General features: G+C 40.1%; 1 pseudogene; it reads left to right on the top strand.

Annotated features, from left to right (window-relative positions):
- The first annotated feature begins 1455 nt into the window (after positions 1 to 1455).
- LOC133413331 (ADP-ribosylation factor-like protein 3) lies at positions 1456 to 4886 on the top strand (annotated as a pseudogene).
- The last annotated feature ends 7712 nt before the right edge of the window (positions 4887 to 12598 follow it).

The following is a 12598-nucleotide window of genomic DNA, read 5'->3' as shown; positions in this document are numbered from 1 at the left end:
CGTTATAACGTAGTGAAACTTTTCATGTTCTAACATGAAATTAATCAGGTTATAACATGTAATTTATCACATTATAACGTGAACCATATCACGTTATAACATGAAACGTATCACGTTATAACGTGATAGTGAACCTTTTTTTTTTTTTTTTGGTGTCGCAGCAATACGCTTCCGTAAAAAACAAAGCACAAAACATCTTAATAAAATTAGTGAAATAACGTACATTGCATGTAAAAGATTTATTTTTTTTAAAACAAAAAAAAAAGATTTTAAAAGAGCTCAATCATAAGCATGAGAGAAAATAATAGTTTTTATCCTGAATTTAAAAACATTCGCACTAGAGGCAAATCAAGAAATAATTTAGATTAAACTAGTCATAAATTAAGTCATATAATCTTGCTCAGTCTCAAATATGTATTTGCACATTAGCCTCTTTACACTCAGTATCTGTACTTGCATTAGTTACCTGCACTAACATGTTCACAATCACATTCTGTGTATTGTCTCAAACATTTTACACCAAATATCACCTTTAAAAAATGCTTGGCTCACTCAGGACCACCAGAATGACCGACAGTACTTTGAATTATGAATTCAAATATAACATCCATAAAATTTCAATAAAATTGCACCTCATAAAACGTTTGAAAAGAAACAGTTCTAAAAGAAGAATGCAAATGTATTCTGCTTCAAAGTTAAAAATACAAATGAATTATATTTAACAAATTTGCTGTGCTGGATTTTAAAAAAATCATAATAATCCACTGTAACATTATACATAGTTTGAATATTTCATTCATTTCAGAGGGCCAATTGCTATTTCAATATTCCTTTTTACAGTTTTGTTTGTTCTTTATGATGGTGAACTCCGTGTTGTTTTATATATATATATATATATATATATATATACCTTCAAATAGGAGTTCACTGTGCGTAGTGTATCTTTATAATGTATGTTTTACTTTTTGAATTGGACTACGGAAATAAATAGTTTCCCACATATTCTAACGTAATGACATGCACCTGTAGTATCGTAATAATAATTACACGATACAGATACAATTTTATAAAATATATAGCGAGATTATTGAAGACCATTTTTAATTAAGATAAACATTTCGTACATAAACAGAGTGGCAAAGGCACTTAATATTTGATAAAAACATACTGTAAAATATTGTATATGACAAGATTTTAGCAGTAATATTTGCATATACTTATAATGAATCCTACTGTATTTTGTGAATTGTTTGTTCTATTCTGCATGCTTTCTGTTGGACATTGTGCATTTCTCATTCTTGACAAAAGATGGTCACAAACCTAAAAAGTGAGAGATATAGTTTCATAACTTATGTGGGTTATTTTGCCATTTTTCATTCATTTGTCACTTTCACCACATATTTTTGTTGTTGTTGTTTTCTTGACGTCACGCTACAGTTCCACATGGTCAAAGCGATGTTAATCCAGTCAGCCTGAGCTGGAGCCACCAATTCACCGGACGACATCATGGTACGTTATCAATCCACATGCCTGTATGCTTAATAATTAGTCAATGATTATTTTTTTTTTTTTGCGTCATATTTGCAATTCATTTACATGTCTCCGAATGGGAAGGGAAAATGCATTCTGGCAAAAGAAAGAGCGGGTGCCATTATTGCAAATTCTGATTGCGGCAGATGAAACTGTAGTGGTTGTCGTCTACTTTTATTGGACTATACTTTCAGTTATGAGCAACTGTTAGTGCAGGCTGTATTTTTATGTTCAAATCATTTCAGCACAAACTATTTAACAGTAGAAAAAAAAGAGAAAGGTGCAGGTATAGCTTGTGCCAAGTCATAATAATGCATTTTTTTTTTTTCCTCTCCTAAAACAGTCATTGACTAGTTCTTCACAGCCAAGCTTTCATAACCTGTAATCACTTCATTCCAATTTGTAGATGTGACTTTTTGCAGAGTGGAGTGACAGTGCTTTATTCTTAGCCGCGTGGGAAGTAATTAGCTTGAGCCAAAGCCTTCCTGAACTGCTTTTGGACAGCGTCCATTCACCGTGTACATTCCTAATCTCAACCCGGTGGGAGATTTTTACCCCAACAACACACACCACAGCGGCGGTAATATTAGCAGCAATATAGCTGAGCCTCTCAGCTCAAACATAATCTGTTCTGATGTCAACAGCACTGTACTGTCACCCTCATCACGTTTTATTCACTGTACAAGCCACATTTCACCATTCTAAACGTTCATACGAACGTTAACCACACTGAGTCTTAACTTTGTCGACTGAGTCTTGTCACATTATTTCAACTTTAATACAAGTGTTGAAAGAAGTTTAAAGATAGTTTTCGATCACGTGATCATCATTTGTTTGTTTGTTTGTTTGTTTTTTCATGTTTGTTCAACCTTGGGTTCATCGGCCGGTAACACATTTTCCCACGTGTTTGGGGGGTTTTGTTACGGTCCGAAGAAACTTATGTTGACCTTTTCGGCCATAATTCCACAAGGTATGTTTGGCACAAACATAACAGTGCTCGTCACCAAAAGAACACCGGCCCCCACAGTCAAGATGCAGTGAATTATGAACAGTTCAAGATAGCAATCAGTATTTGCAAAAAAAAATAAAAAATAAAATCTTCAGGCTTCTGCTAGAAAGCAAAAAATAAAATAAAATCGCCAGAAAAGAACCTACTAGCACATCTGAAATTTATTTGGAGTTAATCAAAGGCACTTTAAATGGTGGCAGGTTAGATCAATTGTTCAATAGTGAAGAGTGTACATTAATGAACATTTCATTAATGGCATAAAAATGTAAATACTCTTCTGTTTATGCTGACTTACATTTGACACAAGTTTGAATGTGATTGGTTAATTCTGACCACAACCACTTCCCCATTTATAAAAGGGTGTGTGCACTTGTGCAACCACATTACTGTATTTCACTTCCCAACCGATTCATCGGTTGGCAAGTTTTATGGGCTGATTTGAGCTCTTTTTAAAAATTATCATAATCATTACCATTTATAATTCACCTCTAGGAAAGATTTGTTTGTTTGTTTTCAATTGAGTTATAAAGGTTATAGGTCGCATAATGGTGGGGGAGAAAAAAGTTGCGAAACAATTTATCTTGGTGTCATTTTTTTTTTTTTTTACATCACACAAACCTGGCATTTGAACAGGGGTGTGTTGACTTTTAATACCCGCTGCACTGTATTTGTATCGTTCATCATCAATACTACAGAAGGAACATAACATCACTCTCACCATTGTGCGTTCAGTTGAACACGGTGTGGTGTAAAACGGCACGTGAAGCCTCGCGTGTGCACTCAACCTGCAGGGCCTGCTGTCCATCCTGCGGAGATTGAAGCAGCCTCAAGACCAGGAGGTCCGCTTACTGCTGCTCGGCTTGGACAACGCCGGCAAGACCACGCTGGTCAAACAGCTGGCCTCCGAGGACATCAGCCACATCACGCCCACACAAGTAAGGGACGCGCAACGTACCCGCACGCACGCGTTAGCGCTGTTGACGTCACCGTTATGTGCAAAAAGCAGGGCTTCAACATCAAGAGCGTCCAGTCGTCTGGCTTCAAGTTGAACGTGTGGGACATCGGGGGGCAGCGGAAGATTCGCCCCTACTGGAAGAATTACTTTGAGAACACCCACGTGCTGGTACGGCTTGCATCGCAACATATGGAGCAGTATGTATTCTCGTACATATTATGGACCGTGTATGTACAATTATTGTTAATACCTGTGCTTGCAGATCTATGTGATTGACTGCTCGGACAAAAAGCGGTTTGAAGAGACAAGTCTGGTGAGACTCTAAATTGCCCATAGGTGTGAATGGGAGTGGGAATGGATTATGTTTACATATGCCCTGCGATTGACTGTCGACCAATCGAGGGTGTACCCCGCTTCTCTTGCCAAAAGTCACCTTAGATTCATTGAAGAATCCTGGATAGACTCCAGCTCAACTGTAACCCTTAATAGGATTGACAAACATTTGCGGTCATCTCGCTATATGTTGTGTCGATGTTTGTCACAACAGTGTGGCTTTTTGTGCAGGAGCTGGCCGAGCTGCTGGAGGAGGACGACCTGGCCGGCGTGCCGCTGCTGGTCTTCGCCAACAAGCAGGACCTGAGCGCCGCCATGTCGGCCTCGGAGCTGGCCGAGGGTCTCGACCTGCACACGGTCCGAGATCGCATGTGGCAAGTCCAGGCCTGCTCGGCCGTCACCGCAGAGGGACTGCAGGTAGGCACGCGTGCTCGATGCAGACATACATAGCGCGAGAGTTGACGGTCCCCACTAAAAATTTTTTACAATTCCCTAAATTGAGGCAGAGGTTGTACAAATCTGATCATGGCACATATGCCTGGCTCAAACACTTTTTCTAAGAAGTATTTTCTTGTTCTTAATATTTCCATTTTCTTAAAACGCTCATCGCCACCAAATCCACAAAAGCATCCAACACTTTGGCAGTAGGAAAGAAAATCCTCAATGACTTTAGGCGTGACAACACCGCTCACAATGAAGCTGTGCAGTTATACTCCACTGCAAAACTACAACAATAACCCCAACAATTAAATGAATGCGTCTCTCCCACATGTTGCAATAAAAATCAACAATGTATTTACAACATGAGCTTTTAGAATGAAGCTGAATGTTTTATTCCCAAACAGGATGGCATGAGCTGGGTGTGCAGGAATATAAGGTTTCTGAAGAAATGAAGATCGGATGGGTCTCGCTAAATTGATCTTTACCTGATCAAACAGAACTGTCACATTTTGTCAATCACTAAAGGTGTAAACATCTTTTGTTTACTTCACAGCCCCTTCAGAATCCAAATGAATGTACTGTATATAATGTAAATATGACCGTCATTTCACTGTATACTCTATGCTAAAAAAAGCAAAAATAAATATGTCACTTGTCAGTTAAAAAAAATAAAAAAAATAAACTGACAAAAATGACAATCAAATCTGTGTGTTGTGTAATGTTCCAAAATAAACCCTAGAGGGAGACCTCTCACCGTTCCAACTTAAACTGTACAGTATGTTAGTAGTAGTCTACCTTTACGCAATTTATTTGTTTTTATAGTATTCAAATTGATGCCTTGATACCAAATACAGCACAAGGTAACGAAACAGCAACATTATATATTGATTGATAGACTGATTTTCATGCTCACCTTGTGTTCATTTCGAATCGACAAGGTCGTACTGAATGAAGTAGAGTTGTGTCAGCCAAAGTCTGAAACACAATTTTTGGAAAGCTGAAGAAAAATTATTTTTTTGTTTTGTTTTTAATTGGCCACTGAAAAAAGTGGGATTCTCCAACCACGACCATTCTGCAATCACAGACCTGAAAAACAGCAGAAAAGGGGATCCGAGGGAGACTTTTTTTTGTTTGTTTTTTGTTTTTGTTTTTGTTATGCTACTGGTTTATGTTCAGAAGGTTTTCTGTCTGAAAAAATAAGGGGGGGGGGGGATGTTGTTGGCACTTTTGAGAACACTTTCGCAACCATAAAAAAAACTGGCCAAAAGTTGATACTGCACTAATGTATCTTTGGAAAAGCAGCCTCGGCTTAATGTATTAGAAAATGATCAGAAACCAGCAAACATGTATACAGTGGGTACAGAAAGTATTCAGACCCTCTTAAATTTTTCACTCTTTTTTTTATATTTCAGCCATTTGCTAAGATAATTCAAGTTATTTTATTTTCCACATCAATGTACACACATCACCCCATATTGACAGGGGAAAAAAACAGAATTGTTGAAATGTTTGCAGATTTATTAAAAAAGAAAAACTGAAATATCACAGAGCCATAAGTATTCAGACTCTTTGCTCGGTATTTAGTCGAAGCAACCTTTTGCGCTATTGCAGCCATGAGTCTTTTTGGGAACGATGCAACATGTTTTTCACACCTGGATTTGGGGATCATCTGCAATTCCTCCTTGCAGATCCTCTCCAGTTCTGTTAGGTTGGATGGTGAAGGTTGGTGGACAGCCATTTTCAAATCTCTCCAGAGATGCTCTCTTGGGTTTAAGTCAGGGCCATTCAAAAACAGTCACGGAGTTGTTCTCAAGCCACTCCTTCGGTATTTGAGCTGTGTGCTTGGGGTCATTGTCTTTTTTGAAGGTGTACCTTCGGCCCAGTCTGAGGTTCTGAGCACTCTGGAGAAGGTTTTCGTCCAGGATATCCTTGTACTTGGCCCCATACATCTTTCCTTTGATTGCAACCAGTCCCCCTGTCCCTGCAGCTGAAAAACACCCCCATAGCATGCTTCACTGTTGGGACTGTATTGGACAGGTGATGAGCAGTGCCTGGTTTTCCCCACACATGCCACTTAGAATTAAGGCCAATAATTTCTATCTTGGTCTCACCAGACCAGAGAATCTTATTTCTCACCATCTTGGAGTCCTTCAGGTGTTTTTTTTTTTAGCAAGCTCCATGAGGGCTTTCATGTGTCTTGCACTGAGGAGAGGCTTCCGTCGGGCCACTCTGCCATAAAGCCCCGACTGGTGGAGGGCTGCAGTGATGGTTGACTTTCTAGAACTTTCTCCCATCTCCCGACTGCATCTCTGGAGCTCAGCCACAGTGATCTTTGGGTTCTTCTTGACCTCTCTCACCAAGACTCTTCTCCCCCAACTGCTCAGTTTGGCCGGACGGCCAGCTCTAGGAAGGGTTCTGATCGTCCCAAACGTCTTCCATTTCAGGATTATGGAGGCCCCTGTGCTCTTAGGAACCTTAAGTGCAGCAGAATTTTTTGGTTACCTTGGCCAGATCTGTGCCTTGCCACAATTCTGTCTCTGAGCTCTTCAGGCAGTTCCTTTGACCTCATGATTTTCATTTGCTCTGACACTGTGAGCTGTAAGGTCTTATATAGACAGGGGTGTAGCTTTCTTAATCATATCCAAACTGTATAATCAAACACAGCTGGACTCCAATGAAGGTGTAGAACCATTTTAAGGATGATCATAAGAAATGGACAGCACCCGAGTTAAATATCCGAGTGTCACAGTAAAGGGTCTGAATACTTATGGCTGTGTGATATTTCAGTTTTTATTTTTGTATAAATCAGCGACAATTTCAACAATTCTTTTTTTTTTTTTCTGTCAATATGGGGTGCGGTGTGTACATTAATGAGGAAAAAAAGGAACTTAAATGATTTTAACAAATGGCTGCAATATAACAATGAGTGAAAAATTGAAGGCGGTCTGAAAACTTTCCATACCCACTGTATCTTAATGAACACATTTGCAGTGGACCCCATTGGATTTTACATTTGTTTTCACTTCGTCTTCAGTGGCACATTTGCAACATTAATCCAAAGTGACCAAGCGCTCTGCTGTGGTCCGACAGGACATTTACATAAAAGCCTTTTTCCACGACTAATAGCTCCCCGCTACAATTTGCATTTATATAGACCCCTTCATCGCGACATGATTTGGTGCCTTTGCCCATGATAAAATAAACCTCCTTTGGCCTTGAGTTACTGGCCTGCTGCCTCCTGTGTAAGCTTGGCTGCTTTTAATAGGAGCAGAAATCCCGAAAATGGACTTGTACAGTCATCCGGTATCGGTGTCATGTTTTCAAGGAGTGTGAACATACTTGCCCTTTACCTGTCGAGAGGTCACGTTCAATATTTAGCCAATGATTTGTCCGTTTTTTTTTTCTCAACAGAAGTGCAAAAGGACAGCTATGTACAATTTGAGCAGGGTTTCCCAAACTGGGGTCCAGGGAACCCCAGTGGTCCAAAACCAGGGGTCCACAAAATAATTTGCAGCAAATTATGTCATATTTTTAAAAATTGCATACCTACATATGGGATCCGGCGGCCAATAAAACATACATAATAAACCAATTACTCCTCCTACCTTTGGGTCAGTTAATAGCTCTGATATGATTGTGACATATCACGTAAATCTTACAACTCTGCGTGAATATAGTCTTTTTTTTTTTTTTTTAAGAACAAAACGCATACTACAATAAAATCCTATATTTTCATTTTCAAGAATATAGTCAGATTTGTTTCGGGAATAAAAGCATTTTTTTCCGTGAATAACAGACGTAGTTTTAAAAGAATAAATCAACATTTTTGAAATTCATTTTTTTAAATATAATGAGTCTAATAGCATAATTGCCTGCATCATTTTTAACTTCATACCACATTATTCCTAAGAAGAAAAATAATGTGTTTGCTAATTGTGTCTGTGTAGATTCTCAGTCAATCAGGTGCATAATCCGCAAAGGTTGAATTGAGGCAACTGAACTCTTCTTGCTTTTTGAATTTGTTGTGTTTTTTTTCTTGTTTTCTGAAAGGCAATTACACTATTCCCTTGTTAAATTCTGATTTTAAACATCATAATACTGTGACTTTTTCTTGGAAAAGTATAACTTTATTCTTGTTGGATTAAGATTTTTCATCCTGACAAATGTCTTTGTTCTTTTTCTCTTGAAAATAAATGCTACTTCATTCTCCTAACGTTAAAGCTTTTTTTTCTCTTTGAAAAAAAAGGGAATTTGTTATTGTGAAATGACGACTGACGGAAATAAGCCATTTTTTAATGGCTATGCATTTAGGGGTAGACGTGTAAATTGTGTTGAATTGGTGTTAGGATATGAGAGGGGATGTTGAAAAAAAAATTATCCCCTGTGAGTGCTCCCAAGATGTTGGTGAACCCCTGATTTAGAATCTTCAGTGATGCTAACATGCATGTTTTTGGAGTGTGGAAGGAAGCAGAGTACGTAGAGAACAAGCCGCGCAAACCCCGCACACGAAGGCCTTAGCTGAGATTCGAATCCTCAACCTGAGAACTGTGAGGCAGATGTGCTAACCACTGACCGAGCGTGCGATCCAGCACATGCAAATGTTCCAGAAGGTCTCCAAACGAGGACAAAGTCATGAATAAGGAAATGAAAGTCCGCCATGTGAGACTGAGAATTAAACACACACACACACCCCACTTTCTCCTCTCCCACCAGGTTGCTTAATCATTAACATCAAATCCGTGTGATAATCAGCCAAGCTTTAAGGAAAAATATACCCAATTACACACAAAGGTAGTCTGCAAAAGCTTTCCAATTTCATATCAAACAATGGCACTATAGCGTCAAGCGTCCTTGCCTTCCCCTAAGAACCAAAGTGCATTTTTTTTTTTTTTTTTTTTTACCAAATAGAGAGTGGATTGGAGTGTTGGAGTTGTGGTTAACTGTGTGGCTCAATCTCATGTGAGATGAGAGGCAGTCAGGCCTGCAGAGGGCCATAAATCACGGGACTTTCCCATCCACTCGGTCCTGCACGCCGGCCTCCCACACGGGGGACACCGAGGCCGTCGTCCGATTGACTCCTGAGGCCTCAGAGGTGGGGGAGAAAGGCGAGAGTATCCTCTCACTTAATTACAGCGGAGACAGCCTCACACTTGTGCAGATCAAATCAGTGTAAGATTGGGAAATAATGTATACAGAACAGAGATGCACACCTGACAGTTTTGGGAAAATTGAGAGGAAAAATGAGTCAACTTTACAGACAATGGTCGGTCAAGGCAGCATAAACAATGATGTATTGTTTTTATATTTAAAAAATATACTCTTTTATTTTCAATTAACATTCAAAGGTAATTTGAATAATTAATTCAAGTAAATGTGCTTGTAATCTCGTTGCAATTGTGAGTGAGTACTGTATTTCGACTTGGGTTGGGCATGTGACTCTATTTCCTTGATCAACTTTGGTGAAAACTGACATCATCACATCAAATAATTATTAATTAGATATTACAAATATTCAAAACTAAAATATTGTTTCATATGTAATTATAATACAAAATGAACAAAGATTTGTTTCAAAAATCATTAGAAAATTTCTTTTAAATTACAAAAAATAAAAAAATAATGCATTTTTACACGTAAATTTATTTCGATTATTTTTACAGCAACTGTTTTAACAACCGGAACATTGAATTTGCTTAGCGGAGGTGTTATTGACTTCTTTAGGCAGCGAGCAAGTTGAAAGTGAATCAAGGGCACCTCTGCTGGATAAGGATGAAAAAAAAACTAATGGACAGCATTTTATCAGACATGAAATAGCTGTGCTTAGCTTGTCGAGCATTGACACAATATATGTCAGTAGATGCGGCAGCAACAACAACAAAAAAACGGGTTATTAGAGAAGAAGTCAACATTCATCCGTGTTGTCTTTGATTAAAAGTTAGTGGGTAACAGCCACTAAAAGGAAATAGGCCCGGGCAGCAATTACACGCTCGGGGATTGTTTGTTTGGCCCGCGGAGTCCCTCCTGGCTCGTTCCCGGGACACTCCTTTATGATGAAGCAGATAAGTGCAGCTCGTGGATGATAAAACTAATAGCAAATGTCCACATTCCTCCCGTAGCTCCTTTGATGTGCATGTGTGTGTACGGTATAATAAAACTGCAGTCAGTCACAAACAGCGAGGGGACTATAAAAATGATCAGGGGGGCTCTATCAGCTGGCGGACAGCAGTGGACACTAGGGGAGCGGCTTGGAGAATAGTGGGGGTCAGCAAGGTGGGCGTGGGGCCGGTTGGGGGTCCTCGGCTCCGGAAGCGTCAGAGTCGAAATGAACCCGGGACTTGTGCTTTAATAGAAGTCGTCCATCCAAATATACGCAGCACTGAGCAATACCAGTGTAATGATATCGATATCGGAATCAAAATGTTTATTATGTGAATTACCGATAAACTAAACCAAAACTAACCTCCAAGTCTTCTTTCTCCAGACAATTATTAATTTAGCTGCTAACTTGCTGTTCAAAGTTGGTTGCGCTCTGCTGTAATACGGTTCCAGCCAGACTTCTGTTAAAGTGCACTGTGTACTTAACGCTGGTGTTTCGCAACTGCTACATCTACGTATCATATTATTTTAGCAGTTTGCAAGACTTCTCTGTCTTCTCCTGGTCTCCGTTCTTGTGGGCTGTGTCACATGTTTACCGACTCCTTGTCCGCCTGTAGTGATAATGATGAATGAATTTGATTTGCTGCCGTGAAGGCAAGGGTTAGTGACTTAGAGGAGAGGACAATGTTTAGCCGTGCTAGCGAGCCAGCTAAATTTAAATAATAATTGTTTTTATTTTAATGGCAGCAGCTCTTATAACTACGTAGTCCAACGTGTTTGAAGCCATTTTCACCCTGAGGCCGATACGAGGACGTCGCCAACAAGCGTCCTCGCTATTGGTCGGGAGAGACCAAATCTATACCGTCGGCCAAATTCATACCGTCTACGGCAGGGGTGTCAAACTCATTGTTGCCATGGGCCACATCGTAGTTATGACTTTCCTCGGAGGGCTGTTACTACTGTGAACCCATATAAATGAAAGATTACATCATATAATTACATACACTATACACAACACGTTGATGAATAAGCAGTCTTGAAATCAGAAGCCTATAAAAACATGTTCAGCAACTATTACATTTCTTTTCAAAGGGGGATTGGTAACAAAAAAAAAATGCTTGCAAATATCTCAATGTTATTACACCAGAACACAACGAGCAATTTTGATTTGCTTTCGTGGGCCAGACAAAATGATGTGGCGGGCCAGATCTGGCCCCCGGGCCGCCAGTTTGACACCGGTGGTCTACGGCATATACCGCACACCCCTACTCCATACCACAGGATAATCGCTCAAGGTAATCTTTAAGAGACATCCGAGGATCAGCCTGATTTTATCTTCAAATTCAGCCTAATTATCATTACGTGCATATGCCGCTTATTTGGCTATCCTTCCATTTCTCGCCACAATTACGACGTCCGTGGCTCGGCGCAACTCAGTGCTGACCACACACAAAAGGATTTGCAACGGTAAATATGGAACATGTTTAACATTTATGATTGTTGACCGTTGTCACTTTTAACACATGCCCTAAACCACAAGATAATCGGTCCAGATCATCTTTTAGAGACATCGGGCCTTTGCAAACTCTGATCGGAATATCTCGTGTATACTGTAGCGTGGGGTGTGTTAAGAAATATTTTTCAAGCCCTTATCTGCTCAACAAAATGGTTTTTGAAGATATCCTGTGACGCAGCTAACCCAAATGCCATCCGTTTTGGTAGCTTATCAGCACAACATTTAAAGTGCAACTACGTGTGAAGAACCAATCGCGAGTTAATGAAAATGTCACAGCTCCAAGCTAATGCTAATACATTGTCTGTATTTGAGTGCACAATATCATGTGGATTGACATAATGAGCAGATCTATCGAGCACGTCCGTCCTGTTACACGCACTTAGCTGCTCACATCGCCGCCAGTGGGAAAATCATGTCCGCCAGATAATAACGCGCGTAAAGCGTGCCGGCGGCCAATCGCTCGACGGCCGACCGGCCGCTGTCTCGCTCGTCGCTCGCAGAAAGGTCAGGGTTCACTCTCTTGACACCTCGTCGACCTATGACCCTCAACTGCACCGGCAGGAAATAACACTTTCCGTCGTCCAAAACGTTTCCCGGATTGACTGATTGCCCTTATCATTTGACGGATTCGCTCGGCTTCTCTTTCCCTGTCTGCGAGCCCCCAGCCCCCTGAGCCCCCAACCCCACGCACCTCCGTCCCACCACTTTTGTCCCTGCC

Source organism: Phycodurus eques, chromosome 15 (assembly GCF_024500275.1).
Source record: "Phycodurus eques isolate BA_2022a chromosome 15, UOR_Pequ_1.1, whole genome shotgun sequence".
NCBI classification, from domain to species: domain Eukaryota; kingdom Metazoa; phylum Chordata; class Actinopteri; order Syngnathiformes; family Syngnathidae; genus Phycodurus; species Phycodurus eques.
This window is presented reverse-complemented; position numbering and strand designations above follow the sequence as displayed.